We start from the raw sequence: 22,358 nt of genomic DNA, 5'->3' as shown, positions 1-22,358 counted from the left end.
AACCATTGGAACTCCATATTTCCTGTGAGAAGAGTCAAAATTGTAGGGCATATCTCGTAGGGTACATCGCGTGATGAACTCCTCTCCCTATTTCCTGAGAAATTAACTATTTTTCCATACCGCAAATTGGGGTAAACTCGGCCGCTGAGGTAAACTTAAAAATAAAAAAGGGGAAGATTTAAACCTTAGTTTGACAGACATTGATTTATGAAGTTCATTATTTTTCTTTTTTTATTATTATTATTATTTTGAGTTGCTAATAGTGCTGATATTATGGTTTAAATTTTTATGGAAAGTTTACCGCATTTTACAATACATTTCCAGTTTTCACACATAAGCTTAATTTTAACTTACCCTACCTATATAATACGTAATTTACATGCACTTACTGTTATTATGACGTAGGTGAGAACAAATGAATACACAACATTGTTGAAAAAATTGTAACTTCAATTAACTCAGAAAATGTAGGCCTAATTTTATTTTCAGAGCAGAAGTGGTGTAAGTCAAAAATGGGTAATGAGGGTTAAAGTAAACGTTCTGTAAAATACAGCGCAAAGTAGCAATTAATATTGAATTTATTTAAACTATTAGTAGTCAGTGAATAGCACGAAGGATATATTAATTGCTACTTTGCGCTCTGTTTTACAGAATTTTTACTTTAAACCTCATTACCTAATTTTGACTTATACCACTTCTGCTCTGAATGGCTCAAATAATCACTGGTAATGTAAAATCAACACCAATAACAGTCATGCAAATTATTACAGAAAAGATTGCTTTTTATATTAAATTTAAAAAGGCTCTTTTATTTCTCGAGAACTTAATACGTCTGCCACATGAATCTACACCAACACAGAAATTTATCGACACAGTCTGGATTTATTCAAGAAGTGAATATTTTGCAAAAGGATTATAATACGCCATGAATTCTTGAAAAAATTAACACCATAATCCCTACTTGAATGCAATTTAGCATTCAACTTTTGAAAAATGTAAAGAAAAAAAACACGAATACAAAAATTATGGAATTACTTGCATTAAAAACTGTAGATACATTATCCAAAATCGGAATGGTTACACATTTACACATGATCTCTGCAAAACAATAATATACTGTAACAGGCATTTACTTTGTTTTTATTTAAACTCTCCTTCCTGACATACAAATAGGTAACTGATAACTAATAAATGTTTTATAGAACACAATACGTAGGCTACCTACAGCGTGGATTATAGGTTATGACTGAGTTATGATTTTCTCTTGGTCTTTAGGGAATCTGAAGAACGACAAATTCGGAGATTTAAACTTGTTGTTACTGCAATTTTCGTCATTGCACACATTGCCTTTATTCCGACGCATGATTAAAACGTTATTATAACATCTCGCATACCTTTAAAGCACGTGCTGGCTGTATCAACCCTATGACCAGTGCCTTGCCTGCCGCTTGAGCGCTAGTGTCGTGAATGTTGGCAAAAAGAGTGTTGAAGTTGCGCGACTGTATATATTAGACTGTGCTACAACCATAATAACAGAAGCACAGGATTTCCCAAAAATTACAGAAGAAGAAGTCACTGCAGCAATACGGAGTCTAAAATGCAAAAAAAGCCGCAGGTCCAGACGCAATCTTCAACGAGAATTTAAAAGACACTCTACCAATCTGGAGGGAAACATGGGCAATGCTATTCAATAAGTGCCTGGAGACAAGCAAATTCCTGAAGTATGGAGGACGTCGACAATCAAAGTCCTCTACAAAGGGAGAGGAGATACAATGCTACCGGACGCTTATAGGGGCATCGCTCTAGAGAATGCTGCTTTCAAGATCTTCACCAAAATCATCACACAAAGACCCTCGGAACTTGCAGGAAATATAATACCAGAAGAGCAATTTGGTTTCCGGAAAGAAGATCAACGCTCCAGGCTGTCACAAAATTATTACAAGTAATAGAGGAAGCTCTACGTCATGACAAGGGGAAACGATACGTAGTTTTCATAGACTATAAAAAGGCCTTCGATCTGCTAGATAGACAGATATTAGTTTCAAAGCTGGAGACCAAGTTTGGACGGAATTATCTCACTAACATAATAAGGAATATGTTAGGGTATAATGTGGTGAACATAAGCGACAACATAAGGACATCAAGACCCATCACGCAAACAAAGGGTGTGTTGCAGGGAGATCCCGTCAGCCCCCTACTCTTCAACCTAATGACAGCGGAAGTGATAGAAGCAGTTCGCGGAGGTGGACAGACGGACGTATACGTGTATGCGGACGACATGGCCTTAACAGCAGCAAATGTGGAGGATCTGCAATCGTGCTTCGATAGATTGAATGACTGGGCGAATAACAACGGACTTCATATAAACACAGAAAAGACTAAGGTTATGATATTTCGCAAAGGAGGTCGGATATCGAGGAATGATATAATCCAGCATAACCAAGAGCCACTAGGAGTAGTGAACTCGTTCAGATACCTCGGAGTGATCTTCCTGTTTTACTATGCATGTAAAGGAGAGGGCAGCGGCCGCGATCAGGGCAATAAGCGACATGAAGCACCTGCAATCACTGTCGTTGGAAACAGCAATGAAGCTATTCAGGGCGAAGATAATGCCAGTACTGACGTACGGGGTTCAAATAATCTGGCAGTACTTCAAGAAGAAGGATCTGGAGATGCTAGAAACTGTTAAAGCCACCTTCCTGAAAAGAGCCCTGGGAACATCAAAATATGCATCGTCGAGGCTTATATATATACTTTCAAAGGAAACCTTCCTGATAGAAGACCTCAGAACGGACTGCTTACTGCCATCTACCAGCGGCAACGAGCAGCTTCTAACGGAAAGAGAAGAGAAAAGACGCCAGATTCCGGACGGGTTCTACAGCACCGGAGCCGTGATAGACAGGAACTGGATGGGACCAAACCAACCGTTGCGACATGTGGTGACGAGACTATCAATTCATGGCTACCACCACAGACTTTGCATCTCATCAGGCTTCCATACTGCTGACGGAGATTGCGTGTGCAAATTATGTGGTGAACTATGTCGGCAATATCACATACTGACGTGTCAGACGGCAGACAAATCAATCACTGAGATAGGAAAAAGTGATATTTACTAGTATCTCTAACAATGCACACTCGTGCGCATTTCTCTCTTATTATTATTATTATTATTCCCAGCAACACTTGCGCGGCGTCTACAAATTTCATTGGTGCAAGGTTTGCTGGGTATATTTTATTCCCAGCAACAATTGCGCGGCGCCTACAAATTTCATTGGTGCAAGGTTTGTTGGGTACATTTTATTCCCAGCAACACTTGCGCGGCGTCTACAAATTTCATTGGTGCAAGGTTTGTTGGGTATGTTTTATTCCCAGCAACACTTGCGCGGCGTCTACAAATTTCATTGGTGCAAGGTTTGTTGGGTATATTTTATTCCCAGCAACACTTGCGCGGCGTCTATAAATTTCATTGGTGCAAGGTTTGTTGGGTATATTTTATTCCCAGCAACACTTGCGCGGCGTCTACAAATTTCATTCTTGCAAGGTTTGTTGGGTATATTTTATTCCCAGCAACACTTGCGCTGCGTCTACAAATTTCATTAGTGCAAGGTTTGTTGGGTATATTTTATTCCCAGCAACACTTGCGCGGCGTCTACAAATTTCATTGGTGCAAGGTTTGTTGGGTATATTTTATTCCCAGCAACACTTGCGCGGCGTCTATAAATTTCATTGGTGCAAGGTTTGTTGGGTATATTTTATTCGCAGCAACACTTGCGCGGCGTCCACAAATTTCATTCTTGCAAGGTTTGTTGGGTATATTTTATTCCCAGCAACACTTGCGCGGCGTCTACAAATTTCATTGGTGCAAGGTTTGTTGGGTATATTTTATTCCCAGCAACACTTGCGCGGCGTCTACAAATTTCATTGGTGCAATATATGTTGGCTACATTTTATTCCCGACAGCACTTGCGCGGCGATTACAATTTCATTGGTGCTAGGTATTGTATTCCCAGCAGGACCTGCGCGGCGATTACTTAATTTGATTGGTGTTTGTTGTATAATTACATTGAAATCCCAGCAACACTTGCTCGGCGACTACAAATTTCATTGGTGCAATATGTGTTGGCTACATTTTATTCCCGACAACACTTGCGCGGCGATTACAAATTTCATTGGTGCAAGTTTTGTTGGGTACATTTTATTCCCAGCAACACTTGCGCGGCGTCTATAAATTTCATTGGTGCAAGGTTTGTTGGGTACATTTTATTCCCAGCAACACTTGCGCGGCGTCTACAAATTTCATTGGTACAAGGTTTCTTGGGTAAATTTTATTCCCAGCAACACTTGCGCTTCGTGTACAAATTTCATTGGTGCAAGGTTTGTTGGGTACATTTTATTCCCAGCAACACTTGCGCGGCGTCTACAAATTTCATTGGTACAAGGTTTCTTGGGTAAATTTTATTCCCAGCAACACTTGCGCTTCGTGTACAAATTTCATTGGTGCAATATATGTTGGCTACATTTTATTCCCGACAACACTTGCGCGGCGATTACAATTTCATTGGTGCTAGGTATTGTATTCCCAGCAGTACCTGCGCGGCGATTACTTAATTTGATTGATGTTTGTTGTATAATTACATTGAATTCCCAGCAACACTAGCGCGGAGACCACAAATTTCATTGGTGCAATATATGTTGGCTACATTTTATTCCCGACAACACTTGCGCGGCGATTACAAATTTCATTGGTGCAAGTTTTGTTGGGTACATTTTATTCCCAGCAACACTTGCGCGGCGTCTACAAATTTCATTGGTGCAAGGTTTGTAGGGTACATTTTATTCCCAGCAACACTTGCGCGGCGTCTACAAATTTCATTGGTGCAAGGTTTGTTGGCTATATATTAGTCCCAGCAACACTTGCGCGGCGTCTACAAATTTCATTGTTGCTAGGTTTGTTGGGTATATTTTATTCCCAGCAACACTTGCGCGGTGTCTACAAATTTCATTGGTGCTAGGTTTGTTGGGTATGTTTTATTCCCAGCAACACTTGCGCGGCGTGTACAAATTTAATTGGTGCAAGGTTTGTTGGGTATATTTTATTCCCAGCAACACTTGCGCGGCGTCTACAAATTTCATTCTTGCAAGGTTTGTTGGGTATATTTTATTCCCAGCAACACTTGCGCTGCGTCTACAAATTTCATTGGTGCAAGGTTTGTTGGGTATATTTTATTCCCAGCAACACTTGCGCGGCGTGTACAAAATTCATTGGTGCAAGGTTTGTTGGGTATATTTTATTCCCAGCAACACTTGCGCGGCGTGTACAAATTTAATTGGTGCAAGGTTTGTTGGGTATATTTTATTCCCAGCAACACTTGCGCGGCGTGTACAAAATTCATTGGTGCAAGTTTTGTTGGGTATATTTTATTCCCAGCAACACTTGCGCGGCGTCTACAAATTTCAATCTTGCAAGGTTTGATGGTATATTTTATTCCCAGCAACACTTGCGCTGCGTCTACAAATTTCATTGGTGCAAGGTTTGTTGGGTATATTTTATTCCCAGCAACACTTGCGCGGCGTCTACAAATTTCATTGGTGCAAGGTTTGTTGGGTATATTTTATTCCCAGCAACACTTGCGCGGCGTCTATAAATTTCATTGGTGCAAGGTTTGTTGGGTATATTTTATTCCCAGCAACACTTGCGCGGCGTCCACAAATTTCATTCTTGCAAGGTTTGTTGGGTATATTTTATTCCCAGCAACACTTGCGCGGCGTCTACAAATTTCATTCTTGCAAGGTTTGTTGGGTATATTTTATTCCCAGCAACACTTGCGCGGCGTCTACAAATTTCATTGGTGCAAGGTTTGTTGGGTATATTTTATTCCCAGCAACACTTGCGCGGCGTCTACAAATTTCATTGGTGCAATATATGTTGGCTACATTTTATTCCCGACAACACTTGCGCGGCGATTACAATTTCATTGGTGCTAGGTATTGTATTCCCAGCAGGACCTGCGCGGCGATTACTTAATTTGATTGGTGTTTGTTGTATAATTATATTGAAATCCCAGCAACACTTGCTCGGCGACTACTAATTTCATTGGTGGAATATGTGTTGGCTACATTTTATTCCCGACAACACTTGCGCGGCGATTACAAATTTCATTGGTGCAAGTTTTGTTGGGTACATTTTATTCCCAGCAACACTTGCGCGGCGTCTACAAATTTCATTGGTGCAAGGCTTGTTGGGTACATTTTATTCCCAGCAACACTTGCGCGGCGTCTACAAATTTCATTGGTACAAGGTTTCTTGGGTAAATTTTATTCCCAGCAACACTTGCGCTTCGTGTACAAATTTCATTGGTGCAAGGTTTGTTGGGTACATTTTATTCCCAGCAACACTTGCGCGGTGTCTACAAATTTCATTGGTGCAAGGTTTGTTGGGTACATTTTATTCCCAGCAACACTTGCGCGGCGTCTACAAATTTCATTGGTGCAAGGTTTGTTGGGTATATTTTATTCCCAGCAACACTTGCGCGGCGTCTATAAATTTCATTGGTGCAAGGTTTGTTGGGTATATTTTATTCCCAGCAACACTTGCGCGGCGTCCACAAATTTCATTCTTGCAAGGTTTGTTGGGTATATTTTATTCCCAGCAACACTTGCGCGGCGTCTACAAATTTCATTCTTGCAAGGTTTGTTGGGTATATTTTATTCCCAGCAACACTTGCGCGGCGTCTACAAATTTCATTGGTGCAAGGTTTGTTGGGTATATTTTATTCCCAGCAACACTTGCGCGGCGTCTACAAATTTCATTGGTGCAATATATGTTGGCTACATTTTATTCCCGACAACACTTGCGCGGCGATTACAATTTCATTGGTGCTAGGTATTGTATTCCCAGCAGGACCTGCGCGGCGATTACTTAATTTGATTGGTGTTTGTTGTATAATTATATTGAAATCCCAGCAACACTTGCTCGGCGACTACTAATTTCATTGGTGGAATATGTGTTGGCTACATTTTATTCCCGACAACACTTGCGCGGCGATTACAAATTTCATTGGTGCAAGTTTTGTTGGGTACATTTTATTCCCAGCAACACTTGCGCGGCGTCTACAAATTTCATTGGTGCAAGGCTTGTTGGGTACATTTTATTCCCAGCAACACTTGCGCGGCGTCTACAAATTTCATTGGTACAAGGTTTCTTGGGTAAATTTTATTCCCAGCAACACTTGCGCTTCGTGTACAAATTTCATTGGTGCAAGGTTTGTTGGGTACATTTTATTCCCAGCAACACTTGCGCGGTGTCTACAAATTTCATTGGTGCAAGGTTTGTTGGGTACATTTTATTCCCAGCAACACTTGCGCGGCGTCTACAAATTTCATTGGTGCAAGGTTTGTTGGGTACATTTTATTCCCAGCAACACTTGCGCGGCGTGTACAAATTTCATTGGTGCAAGGTTTGTTGGGTATATTTTATTCCCAGCAACACTTGCGCGGCGTCTACAAATTTCATTGTTGCTGGGTTTATTGGGTATGTTTTATTCCCAGCAACACTTGCGCGGCGTCTACAAATTTCATTGGTGCAAGGTTTGTTGGGTATATTTTATTCCCAGCAACACTTGCGCGGCGTCTACAAATTTCATTGTTGCTGGGTTTATTGGGTATGTTTTATTCCCAGCAACACTTGCGCGGCGTCTACAAATTTCATTGGTGCGAGGTTTGTTGGGTATATTTTATTCCCAGCAACACTTGCGCGGCGTGTACAAATTTCATAGGTGCTAGGTTTGTAGGGTATATTTTATTCCCAGCAACACTTGCGCGGCGTCTACAAATTTCATTGGTGCAAGGTTTGTTGCTTGGAGCATTAAAGTATATAGAGAGGGCGCTCAATATTACTCTGCCGGATGAATGTGGCACCAAAATAACATCTCTCTCCGATCAGCTGATCTCGGGCAAAACATTACACAGTATGCTTACGAACAAGCAATTTATTGCAATTATTGCGGATAAGACAGCATATTCTAGAATGTATTAAGATAAAAGAAAAGTTTCGCTAGATCCTAATTGAACAAGTTTCTTGTTTTATTGGCTTGTTTTATAATACAACATGAAATAACTTAAATATAAGCCTGTTATAAATGTCTTATGAAAATGTGGGATACTTTTACTGTAGAAGTTTTAATAAGGAAATTGCAGTTAGAAGTTACTGAAAATGTATCAAGTGAGATTGAAACAAGAGAGTTGACAAAAGGAAGGAGACTATTGTTTTTAAAAATGTTTAATCATGACAATTTCTTTACGTCACTTGACAGTACTTCATTTGGGGTTAGTGAAAACATAGGTTATGTAACTTTTATTAATTTGAAAAGTATAATAGTGTGAGAAAGTAAAGTTGTGTCTTACTGAAATATTAAATATAATAGCTTTGGTTTTGTGATTAACATCTTGAGGGCTCTATCGAACCTTGTGTTTTAGTTTAGTTATTCGTAAGTTCGGCAAGTTTATTTACTAGTAAAACTGGAATATAGGCCTAGGCCTACCGTGTCTTTATATAATACTTTAATTCACAGATTAATAAAAAATATAATTATGTAAGCCCATAAAAAGGAATAGGTCACAAACTGGCAGCTACTTACCTGTATACAAAGAGGAAGGGAAAGAACATGATTTTTCGCTCTTTCGCGTAAAATGAATGTTTAAAAAAATGTAACGAAAAATGTTAACCTATTATGTTTCAGTTTTAAAATTTTCTCGGTAATTTTACGCAGGTAACAAGAAACATGGATGTCTTGTAAATTAGAATTAAATCCTCACAATAGCCCTTATAACTAAATATAAAGTATAATAATAAAATGAAAACTTACAAATGAAGTCATGACACAGAAATTATTTAAATAAAAACTTGGGGAAAATAATATTTCTACGTTATTTCACATAAATTGAACATTTAAACGGGAATAAAAACAATATAAATAACATTATTAGGCCTAATACCGGTACTTTTTTTATTTTTATATACGGTATTCTGATTTTGTTTCGAATCTGGGCAAAACTGCTTTTGAATCAATTCATGTGGTTGCTTATAAATCATCTATGTTTTACCCACAGTGGAACTGGAAGCTTGAGTCACAAGCTTCATGCACCTCTCAACTGGCTGAGTGTGATTCGGAAATAAAGGAAACTCCAATGCCGAAATTTCTGGATCACTGATTAATATTTCCATACCATTTTCCTGACATAGTCCTCAAAATTAGTGGTGATGTAATTCAATTTTCGGCTAAACTAGTGCTGAGGTAGTTCCCTTTGTACTCCTTCTAAACACCTTGCATCTGTGCACCTTTGGTTAGTTTAGGCGTTTGTTATGCCTTGCATATACGATCAACTGCATATCCACAAAAAAAAATCCATTCTAAATCAAACGTTTTTGACTTCCGAAATCACAGAAACTACCTCAATGCTAGTTTCATAACTCTCATATCCATTTTTTTCTATTTTTCAGAATTCTTCTCAAAGCAAATTTCCTTAGAAGTTGACTACTATCTTTGATCATTACATCCCTTCATATGCTATTCGGAGCTCTTGCAAATGTTTAAAAATGATTTGTAGATTAGTGAATTCAGTACCGCTTACTTTCATCGGAAAAGCTGTTCAGTTCTTCAAAATCTAAAGACAGTTAAAATTTTAATGAATAAGGACAAGGTAGCAATAATCAAGACAAAAGGAAACAGATTCCAATAATAAAAACAACACTTCCCTGTCTGGCATTTATTTACCACTAAGAGGCGCCATCGTGACAATGATCCATTAAATGTTATTACCTCAGTCGAGCCAGTTCTATCAAGTACCGTACTCAGGACATTTTTCGAGGGCTTCTAGGTTTTATAATGGATGCAGGAGCTAAAGATCTACATAATCAATTTGACAGACAAAGTCTCAATTGCACCATAAGTCCTACTATACAAAATTAATTAATCTTATCTGTAGGGAAGTTACTTGCACGGTCATAATCAGACACATTAATCTTGTGAAATATTTTCATAGACATAGGCACAACAGAGCAGATGACAATCAGATATGTGAATATGACGATCTTAGTTGTTGTTTAGTCAACTATCCAAACCACACAAGTGATATCAACAAGGCACCACTTATGAGGCAACTAGACCAGGAAATGGGGTAGGGTGGCCTGTTCTTTACTCCATCCATTGCATACATCGCTGACCAGCATCAGACAATTTCTTTTAATTTCAATGACCTCTACGAACTGTATAAAGGAATTGAAGGTCCTGGGTCTAAACTACAATGATGTTCATGGACAAAGATATTGTAGAGTGTGTAATATGTCGGGGAAATTTAATGGCTTGCAGTGTCTATCTTAAAAGATGAGCCCTCTATACACACTGTTTTAATCCTCAAATCAACCTGTGCATTTCTACACTCTGCAATGTGCCATACTTAAACAACCAGCTGGGAATACCGAGTTCAATTTCTACATTTTTGTCAGCATTGCCCAAGAGAGTGGCTGTACTTAACACTGTTATTTCTGAAGCAGACTCTCTCCACCGAAAGAGACAACTAAAATCATTGTATGCTACAAAGTGGGTTAATAATCATGATTCTTTCATTACTAAGGCCAGCTCTTGGTCACTAACTGAAGAAAAGATATTAACTGTGCTATGGGGTATAGATGGTAGCACATGCACATAGGATGTTTGGTAGAGTCAGCACAGAAGGTAGGAGTAAAAGAGTATGGCTGGTAACATGGATAAGTCTCGATTATTTACATAATCATACTCAATTTTTTTTCTTCACTTCACCCTACCCTTCATACCAAGTTCATTTACGTTTGCTGATTTCAAATTCAAACATTATCATCATCAGCCATTCAAGCAGTTGGCCTAGTGGCCTGTTACTGTCTCCTTCCATCTTTTTAAGGGCCGACACAAAGATCTTTTCCCTTGAGGTATGTAGCTGAGGATCTGTCGAGGCAATCTGGAATGGTCCATCCTGTTGACAATGCTGGAGCCAATTCTGTCTATAATTGTTGATGTGTTCGTGACTGGGGGTTATGTTTAATTCCTTTGTTATCAGGTCATTTATCAGGGACACCCATGCCAAGAAAGGAGACTATCCCATTTTTTATGGGATGTATGGTAAGCTTACTTAAAGATCTCTTCACTTGTTAGTCCACCTGAAATAAAAAGGTTAACGAAACAGAATATAGGAAGTTTTCAAGAACATAATACCAGCATTTATATTTGACACTAATTTCGGGAATTTTATTGTTTGTTACAGGCACGAGCATTGTTTCAGAGTATGAATCACTGAAATATATAAGAAATAATTTACCTTAATGGTGCATTCTCAAATTTGTTATGGATGTTTTGAAGTTATTTGTCACAATTTATTAACAAACATAAATATTAATAGGAGCTTACATCACAGGTATGGTTTAAAATGTATTAAACAGATCTATTATTAAAACACAAGTAATTACATTAGTGAAACTGTTTTAGTTCCAGTTCCTCCCCCTCCACTGCATACATCACTGACTAGTAACATATTTCACTAATCAGACTTGAGATGTAGTATAGCCACAACCTCAATCTGAGGTATCTCATATCTATGTGCATCATTAGTGATCATTTGGAACATAATTAGCACTGTAGCTGTCCAGTACTTTCAAGTTGTAGGCCTAACTCAGTATCTTAGGAAAAGGCATCCCAATATGCAAAATATACTTTATTTTTCTGATGGTGCTGCTAGAAAAAAATAAATAAATAAGAATTTCACAGGTATACTGATCCATACAAAATACTTCCATGGTAAAGGCTAAATGACATTTCTTTGCAACAAGTCATGGACTTTTTTTTTTTCATTGTATAATAATGCATAAATGTACATTTCACTGTACTGGAAATAAAAACTGGATTTCATGTTGAAATATGACAAATAAATTTCTAATTTTCAGACTTTCCAAAGAGCTAATTTGGTGGTGTTTATGCATCACCCTTTGGTTGCATTGGCATGGAATGACCCTAAACACAATGTGCACAAGATACAAAATAACAAGATACAAATGTAACAAAACCAAAAAGTTAATTAGGCATACATGGGAAAAATTGGTATAGCCTATGCCTGAACCCCACCTATTAGGTATTAAACACAATGTACACAAGATACAAAATATTGGTGTTCAACAGCAACCTTGTTATGGCAAAAATATGAACAAAAGCAGGTTTCACTTAATTCTTATCAAAGAAATTTTCCCGAATCCTCTGCAAACATATTTTAAGTCAAAGCTTGAATAGAAACTTGAGAAGAAGAAATTTAAATGTCCTCTTGCGTCAGATATTTGTTCCTTTTCAATATTACTAATTTTTTTTTTTTCGCTCTCCTGTAAAATTGAATTTTCTGACATACCGGCATGAAGTTGCTGTTCAACATATTGATATAACAGAGCCGAAAGTTAAATATATGGAAGAAATACAGACACTGGTTAAGGATATCATAGTACCAGTAAGTAATAATTATGCCCACATGCAAAATATTTGTATAGTCTTGGCCTAAATCTCAACTCTCAGGGATTAAACAAAATATACACAAGACACAAAATATAACAGAGCCAAAAGTTAAATATAAATGTAGGCCCTACTATGAAAGAATTGCAGATACTTGGTAAGGATCACAGTATATGACCTAAACCCAACTAAGGTATTAAATACCATATTAAACACAACTGTATAAGATACAAAATATAACAGAAACAAAAAGTCAAATACAAATCTAGATCCTAGTATGAAGAGATTAGAAGACAGAGGAAGAGAACATAGTAAACAGTCTTTTTCCTTGATTGGACAACAGAGCTTCCAGTAGGACTAGAAACCTTTGATCCTAGTATATAACATTCTGCCTTATGTACATACACTTTAATCAATTACTGAGTCTTTGGGGAAAACCCACTCTTGCAGCCTTTCTTCAACAGATTGCGGCTGTTCAAAATGTCGAAGATATTGTTGAATAATTCAACGAACTCAGCTGTAGGGGCAGAGTCTTGAAATTCTTCATACCCAGTGTTTCTTAAGTAATTAAGTGCCTGGGATACACTATTACTTAAAGTTTGGGCAGCTAGTTTAACTTTCATTTTTTCTGACTCCCAATTGACATGACGCTTTGTAACCCTAGTAGCCAGAGTTAATCCTTCTTCACGTTGCTTCTCAACTAGCTTTAATATGTGATCCCACTTTATTGCACTGCCATCGCTGTTGTATATCACACCTAAACTGGCTAAGGAGTTTCTTACCTGGCATGCATCAAGGAAAATAAACACTGGTTCATTTGTAACTGGATGTGAAAAAAAGGTCTTTGCACTATTTTGATAGATGTCAACCCCTAGATATTTAGTCATTGTTATATTGCTGGCAGCACCATCAAACGTCAAACTAACAACATGAATTCCAGTATTATGTAACATTGTAAGTGCATTTGTTACTAAATTTGCTTTCTCCTCTCCTGAAAAACTATCAATTAAAAAGTATCCAACTGGAACTTTCCAACAATCGTTAACAGCATTCACTAACAGCACAAGTGCCTCCCTCGCCTCTGGTAGTGAATCGTCATCAATCTCAGTTCCCATATCAACATAGCCACATGTTTCCTTACCATCCCATTCAATCTTACTCCTAATGGCCATTTCATCCATGAGAAGGCTGCACACAACTGATTTACCTGATGTTTCAGATTTTTCAGCTTTTAGTTTAAGCGCTGTTAATGGTTCCTGTGTAAAGCCAGGTGAACCATCAATATGCTGGTACCATCTTCTTAGGGTACGGGGATGTGGAAGACATGTATTAAATGTTTTCCTCACATATTCGTATGCTTTTGCTGAATAAAAATGTAGTGTAAGGGCAAAACTTCGTAGTTGCTGAGAATAAGTATCTTTTTTCCTTTTACCATTCTTTTAAACAGCTCCTCTGCAGGACCAGAAAATGCAGTCTAAGGAGAAAAATAAAATAATAGTTAAATTCTTGCTTCCTTATTCAACAATATAGCTATAACAGACAAATACAGTATTAGGAAAACAGGAGGAGCCATGATGGATGGATAACTATACTATACCTGACGCTCTAAATTTAACATCCATGGAAACATTCTATGTTTTACACAACCATGAAATCTCTCAGATCCTGCTGTTTTGCCTAATTATTTACATCATTTATGAAAAGTCAATTTAATTTTTTTAAATTTTGTTTAATAATATTATAATATGGGCAACCATAAAAGCATCAACGTTCCCATTTTAAGGGCAATGAACATATGAAAGTGCACATGCAAATAAGTTGGTAATTTCTTAGATTAGATCACTCATGGGTTGGGTTAGGTTAGATTCTATTGTAAAATTAATTGCTATACTGTGAATGATTTGTTTTTCCATTATGTGTTTCTCCATTCTCCCACTATATATTATGTACCCTCTTTCGAACAAAATTGTTATAACAATGTCACCTGACCTAACCAGCAAGTGACATATTCCTTTAAAGACCAGTTTATAGTAGGGACTTGACATAAAAATACTAAAACAAGATTTTTAAAATATATTACATTTTAACTATATCTGTAACCAACCTTCAGCACTGTTGCAGCATTTTCATTTATCATCAGTTCCTTTTGTAAGTGGACAATTAAAGTGTTTAAAGAATTAATTTTCTTCTTACATCTCACATTTTTCTTCATTAAGTTTCTAATTCTTTTTCTTTGATCCTTGATCGTATTCTGAGCCATGAATAGGCACTTTTTAGCCTTTTTAGGAGACTTCATGTCACACTCTTCAAAGTCGCCCATGAAGTGTTTCCTCTTAAACCTTTTCATTTCTAACTGAGGTTGGCTGCTGTGGTAGGTCTACAGTTGTCGATTCTTCAGAGCTGAAGGATTGTGAAGTATTAATCCTTTCGTTTGAGTTTCCAACTGAGGTTGGGTGCTGTGATAGGTCTACTGTTGTTGGTTGTTCAGAGCTGTAGGATTGTGAAGTATTAATTAGACCTACATCACGAGGTTTAGGAGGCTTGCAATGCCAAACCTTTTTCTTGAGATGCTCAGGAAAATCGAAAAGTGTTGGCACCGATCGTTTTATAAGAAATGGATGGCCGAACCTTTGCTTGTCGAAACAGCTATCCTCAAAATGTTTTGAGCATATTTTATTATATTTCGATGGATGAAAATTCTCCCTTTTCATGTTTATAAATCATTTTTAGTAGCTCAGGATCAGACGGGAAGCTGGAAAAAAAAAAAAAAAAAAGAAGACATTGTGATTGTGTCCCACATATACTTGTAGGCTATTTGGCTAAACTAGCACTGCAGTACTCTGCTTATACACCTTGCATATACGAATCTGTGACGGGTTAGGTGTTGTTCATTTAAGCTTTTGTTATGATTTGCATTTACGATCTCTCTCTCTCACACACAGACACGCACGCACGCACGCACACACACACACACACACACACACACACACACGAAATCACCAGAACTACCTCAACGATAGCTTCACTGGCTATTTATACAAAGTTGGTTTTATTTACTTTATCGATACCGTTCGTATCCACTATTTGCCCACTTCTTTCTGTGTGACTTCCATCCAGCCATGCTTTAGACTACTCCTCACTCTTCGGAAATTAGTTACTTAGCCTATATGTTAAACAACACCATATCAGAAACACAATGCACTATGTTAATGATGCAATAGTTGCACGTCAACAACTACGGTATCAATAAAGTATATAATTACTAGGTTAGGTTAGAAGCAACCATGTTATGTTAATTACTTATATAACGTATGTTAAACAACGCCATGTCATACACAACGCACTATGTGAACGATGCAACACTTTTACGTCAACAACTACGGTATCGATAAAGTAAACAATTAGGTTAGAAGCGACCATGTTATGTTAGTTATATGTTAAACAATGTCATGTCATAAACGCAGTGCACTATGTGAACGATGCAACACTTGTACGTCAATAACTTTCATTAGTTACACATAGCCTATATATTATGCAAGGTGTATAAGGGAACTACCTCAGCGCTAGTTTAGCCAACAACCTTAGCCCTGTCACAAACACAATGCACTATGTGAATGATACAACACTCGCTCGTCAACAACTATGGTATTAAAGTGAATGAAATTTGTTTAAACAAAAGCCGCCCTAAATAAGGGTTCGATAGATCGGCCTACTAATCAATTCATAAAGAATAATAAAACAATTTTGTGACATTTGGAAAGAACAAGAAAAAACATTAAGATAAGAAAACGTAGGAAATCATTTACAATAAAAATTTTGTTGGGTACAAATGATTACTAATTATAGCTAAGGATGATTTTAACACGTGAGATCCTATGGCATCAATCGTTTCATCAGAAATTTTATATTGTTTAAGTTGATTTAAAGTTTCACGTGGGATCGTGCCACGGGCACCGAACATGAGCCCAAAAACTGTCCAATGTGTAATGTGGTATTGTGCTCCAAGATGCTGACAACAAGGCTCATATATGACTTGTTTTTCACGACACACCTCTTGTGGCTGTTGCTCATGCATCTCAAAACGGATTGTGGGATCAAGAATGACACCCTTATCCTTCTGCCGATCAATTATGATGATATCAGCCCGTCTAGTATGTATGTATGTATGTATGTATTTTATTGTATGTGTACCTTATTTAATGTACTATTAAGAGTTAAAAATTTAATCCTTACCTGTGAAATGATATCTTGCTCCTTTTTTTAAACCTTTGGGTGCAATTATATGCTGCACAAGACATTACCATTTTTACAATTGAATAGGACACACTGTAATTACTTTCTTGCAATAACTTGAGACCTACTGAAGATTCGACTGCAAAACTGAAAGAGGAACACGAAACAATTATGGTAATTTGGTAACTTGAGGTAGGCCTATTTGTTTTTATGTATTTAAATTCGTAAGCGTGATGATACACATTCGGCAAACGCAGACAAATCTGCTCTTTTCTTAAGATAAATTTCTGGCAGTGTAGAAATCGTATACTGAAATTTTACGAAATAAATAAACATCATTAAATAACATTATCGCACTTTAATACATTGCAGTGAGGTTATTAATAAGTAGTAAGTGTACCCACCTACGAAATATTATCGTTATTTCTCATTTTTTGCCCCAAAATCAATTCAAAACACTTGTATTTCACTAAACACACAATGGACTTTCCATATTCCAATTCGCTTTCCCGTCCTAGATCAGCTGATTTAACTCTGGTGCCACTACCCAGCAAGCTTTGCCCCTTTATGTTCGAAGTATAGGCTAATTATATTCAATTCGCAGCAACACTTGCGCGGCGACTACAAATTTGATTGGTGCAATGTATGTTGGCTACATTTTATTCCCAGAAACACTTGCGCGGCGATTACAAATTTCATTGGTGCTAGGTATTGTATTCCCAGCAGAACTTGCGCGGCGATGATTTAATTTGATTGGTGTTTGTTGTATAATTATATTGAATTCCCAGCAACACTTGCGCGTCGACTACAAATTTGATTGGTGCAAAGTATGTTGGCTACATTTTATTCCCAGAAACACTTGCGCGGCGATTACAAATGTCATTGGTGCTAGGTATTGTATTCCCAGCAGGACCTGCGCGGCGATGATTTAATTTCATTGGTGTTTGTTGTATAATTATATCGAATTCCCAGCAACATTTGCGCGTCGACTACAAATTTGATTGGTGCAATATATGTTGGCTGTATTTTATTCCCAGCAACACTTGCGCGGAGATTACAAATTTAATTGGTGCTAGGTATTGTATTCCCAGCAGGACCTGCGCGACGATTATTTAATTTGATTGGTGTTTGTTGTATAATTATATCGAATTCCCAGCAACACTTGCGCGTCGACTACAAATTTGATTGGTGCAATATATGTTGGCTGTATTTTATTCCCAGCAACACTTGCGCGGAGATTACAAATTTAATTGGTGCTAGGTATTGTCACAGTCGCGAAGCTCAATATGTAGTAAAAATGCAAACATGGGTAGTTGCCCACCACTAGGATTGCTACTATCGCCTCATCATCGCAGATCTCTCTCCTAGCAGCCGACAAAATATATTACACTTTCGTTGTCGTGTTCTTTTGGAAAAATTAACACCTTCCTTCCATTATTGAAATATTAAATGCATAAAGTTAATTTATTATTTTAATGAAGTATATTAAATTCCACCATTAACTCGAAGATACCTGCAAGAAATAAGTTTATATAAATTTTGTTTGTGCAAAACGAACTGAAATTTACTATAATAGCTTCACTCATTCAAGATTATAGCGATAATTAACTATGAAACCAATTAATATTAATTTGCATTTCTCTTTACAACAATAATAATGGAAACATGAATTAATGGAGTAACTTACGTTTACCGGTACTTGTAGTGTAGGCTAACGTAGTTAACAAAGTGGGATGAGGTTAAGCAATAATAATCACACCAGAATTGGAAATAAAACGTGATCAATAAATTTTATTGTAACAGACTTTTTCTACGTCTCTAGTAAAGCAACAAATAAACATAACAACAAAATAAACAGCTATAGTTAAAAACATATCCTTTGAAGAAAAAAGTAGGCCTAAGCAATAATAATCCCACCAGAATTGAAAATAAAACGTGATCAATAAATTTCATTAAAACAAACTTAATTTTTTCTACGTCTTTAGTGAAATAACACATAAAAATAATAACAAAATTAATAGCTACAATTAAAAATATATCCTCTGAAAAAAAAGTAGATCTAACCTTTATTTCTCTGGAAATTTAGCAGCCTAAGTGACAGAACTTTAACCGGTCGGTTAGACTGAAACATTTCATTGTGAAATTTAAGGATATAATGTATTCTAACAGTCACAAAGAACTTCAAATTAACAGTTTTGTTTCTGCACAGCATTCTTGTGGAAACCCAGGAACCTTTCTGAATCTTTCGGAAATCGGAAAAAGGATAACTCTGGCCTCTTTCTCTTACTGTTGCTACAATTTGTAGCACTACAAACGTCTCCTCCTTGTCCCATATTATTATTCCAATTATTATATTTTAGCCATTAACATTTTCATTATAACCAATAACGAACATTTCACAAGCATCAATGTGAAATACGCAACGAGCTAGCACTCGATAGAAATACGACACAGTCCAAAGTCGACCATGGACAGTCTATTGTTTCTAGTTGGTAACCGCTTGGAGCGCTTTATCACGAGATTTGCAAAAAAACACCTCAATCTTCGCAATTGTATATAATAGACTGTGGTATTTTATTCCCATCAGGACCTGCGCGGCGATTATTTAATTTGATTGATGTTTGTTGTATAATTATATTGGATTCCCAGCAACACTTGCGCGGCGAATACAAATTTGATTAGTGCAATATATGTTGGCTATATTTCATTTCCAGTGACACTTGCGCAGGGATTACAAATTTCATTGGTGCAAGGTCTGTTGGTTACATTTTATACCCAGCAACACCTACGTGGCGATTAATTAATTTGTTTGGTGCAAGGTGTATTGGAGTAATACCAGCGTATAGGTAATTGTGTGCTCTCAAATTTGGGTTTCTGGCATCTTGTCAGCCCATTTGAGTTGTGTGGATATACTCGGCCGCGGGCGATAAGCAAAGGGACCCGGGATAGATACCCGGCTCCGGAACAATTTTTCTCTTGAAATTATTAAGGCCTGGTTCACAGGAAGCATCTACATGAAAGCCAAATTTGCATAATATTAAATAACAATTCTTGTATGCAGCTAAATTGAAAATTTTTATTTGAAAAGCATTTATTTGAAAATATATATAAAAGCCGCTCCACTGAGTAAAACACGACTTGCGCCACTGCACGCATCCCCGCGCTCTCGACCACTTGCTGTCTGCACCCTTGCCCGAGAGCAGCTCCCTTCAACACGGAGCTACGGTGCGTCACATTTATACTGTGTATATATATATATATATATATATATATATATATATATATATATATATATATATATATATATATATATATATATAATTTGAATTGCTAATTGAAATAAAGGGAAAACGACTGAACAGTTTTTAATAAATGATCTCTCATTTTGAAGCTTGGAACCCAAATTTTTTCGGAAAAATGGTAGTTTTAAATGAAGAGTCAATTTTCTACACCATTTTCCTATTTTCCATAATCCATCTGTCGAGAATGTTGAGAAATAATGGGTTTTCACAATAAAACAAAACACAAACACACTAAAATAAACAATATCACTTGAAGGCTAAGACCTGCAGAATCGCTGATATATTTAGAGTTCAGATGACTCAGATTCTCTCACATCATAATTCCAATATGTCGATCTTTTAAATTATAGTTTATTTAACGACTGTCGCAACTGCCGAGGTTATATCAGCGTCTCCGGTGAGCCGGAATTTTATCCCAGAGGATTTTTTTTACATGCCACTAAATCTAGTGGCATGAGGCTGTCGCATTTAAGCACACTTTAATGCCATCGAACTGGGCCGGGATCGAACCCCAACCTCGGACATAGAAGGCGAGCGCTAAGACCTATACTAACTTAGCCACCCAGGGCGACTGTCGATCTTCATTTGTGTACATTTTTCAGAATGTTTCTGTAATGTTGATAATCAAAAACTTCAAGACTTTCTAAAAAGAATTTACAGGTCAGTGTGTCTGGTGTGTAATTTTCTGAGTACAGCTGTATATGTATTGGATATTAAAAACTACAAATCTGAGGAATGTTTGATGACATTATAATTAAAAATGAAATATTATTATAGTGAATGCCATGATGTATTTGTCACTAATTATACAGATTAATGCTTTACTGATGATGAAATCTTTTAGGTTTATATAAGTAGGCGTACAGAATATTTGAAGTTAGGTCTTCATTTCTATACTATTTACTGAGTGACGGCTATATAGTAGTCTATACAAAACTTAAGTAATATAACAATATTGTTATTGAAATGAAATATTTATATAGTTATTAATCAAGTGGTATGGGTCTTTACGATAGTATATTTAATGGTGGTGTGGTGTAGATATTTAAAGATGAAAGTTAGAATTTATAAAACAGTTAGGCTACCGGTTGTTCTTTATGGTTGTGAAACCTGGATTCTCACTTTGAGGGAGGAAGAGAGATTAAATATGTTCAAAATAAGATGCTTAGGAAAATATTTGGGGCTAAGAGGGATGAAGTTATAGGAGAATAGAGAAAGTTACACAACGCAGACCTGCACACATTGTATTCTTCACCTAACTTAATTAGGAATATTAAATCCAGATGTTTGAGATGGCAGCGCATGTAGCACGTATGGGTTAATCTAGAAATGCATATAGAGTGTTAGTTGGAAGAAATTAAGGGAAAATACCTTGATGGAGGCAGACGTAGATGGGAGGATAATATGATAATTGATTTGAGAGAGGTGGGATATGATAGTAGAGACTGGATTAATCTTGCTCATGATAGGGACCAATAGTGGGCTTTTGTGAGGACGGCAATGAACCTCCGGGTTCCTTAAAAGCCATTTGTATGTAAGTGATGTAGATATTTATGTTTGTGATTCTCTTGAGTAATATCTGGAGGAAACGCAAAAATTACAATGCCTAAGGGAAGACCAAAAGGTATTACTTACTGATAAAACAAGAGGCCTACAAAATGTTGTAGTGTCCCGATCAGTTTAGCAAGATCTCTTAGCAGGAAAAAGTGATTTTACCCTCTACATTTCAAGGTAGTTCACGAAACATGCAGTAGCTATACCAAGACGCTATGTCTATTATTGGAAAGCATGGCAAATCTGGTATTTTCATAACTCTCACCTGCAATCCGCAATGACCTGAAATAACTAGGCCTACTGCTTCACTTCCACATGAAAAACGGACTGATCGTCCTGACTTTGTTACCTGCGTTGTCTCATTGAAACTCAAGAACTGATGACGTATAGGTTCAATAAAAAGTATTTAGCATGAAGAAAACCATTCAGAGGGGTATGTTTCATTATCATGGAAGCAAATAACTTCCAAAATGTCTGGTATTCTTCATTGGAAATAAAGTTGTAAAAATTTTAATTTGAACTTCTAATTAAATTAGTTTGCAGCATTTGCTGCACAAGCCAGTAGTGTTGTATAATTCAAAGAAAATCAATCAATATGCATTTAGAAAAAGGCTGTGACTTAGTGCAAATTAAACGTACCTGTAAACAAACTATGTGATATGTGGATTACGGTTCTTTGAATAGTATAAATAGGTAGAAAATCACTTATTATATTCTCTGTGAAAATATTACACTTCTTTTTAAT

General features: G+C 36.9%; 1 long non-coding RNA gene across 1 annotated transcript; it reads right to left on the bottom strand.

Annotated features, from left to right (window-relative positions):
* Window positions 1-11,385: 11,385 nt before the first annotated feature.
* LOC138710124 (uncharacterized) lies at window positions 11,386-17,150 on the bottom strand. The gene is made up of 2 exons (XR_011335071.1): window positions 16,758-17,150; window positions 11,386-13,998 (listed from the first exon to the last, which is right to left on the bottom strand). It is a non-coding gene; the product is annotated as an uncharacterized lncRNA (long non-coding RNA).
* Between the last annotated feature and the right edge of the window lie 5,208 nt (window positions 17,151-22,358).

Source organism: Periplaneta americana, chromosome 12, assembly GCF_040183065.1.
Source record: "Periplaneta americana isolate PAMFEO1 chromosome 12, P.americana_PAMFEO1_priV1, whole genome shotgun sequence".
NCBI lineage: Eukaryota > Metazoa > Arthropoda > Insecta > Blattodea > Blattidae > Periplaneta > Periplaneta americana.
This window is presented reverse-complemented; position numbering and strand designations above follow the sequence as displayed.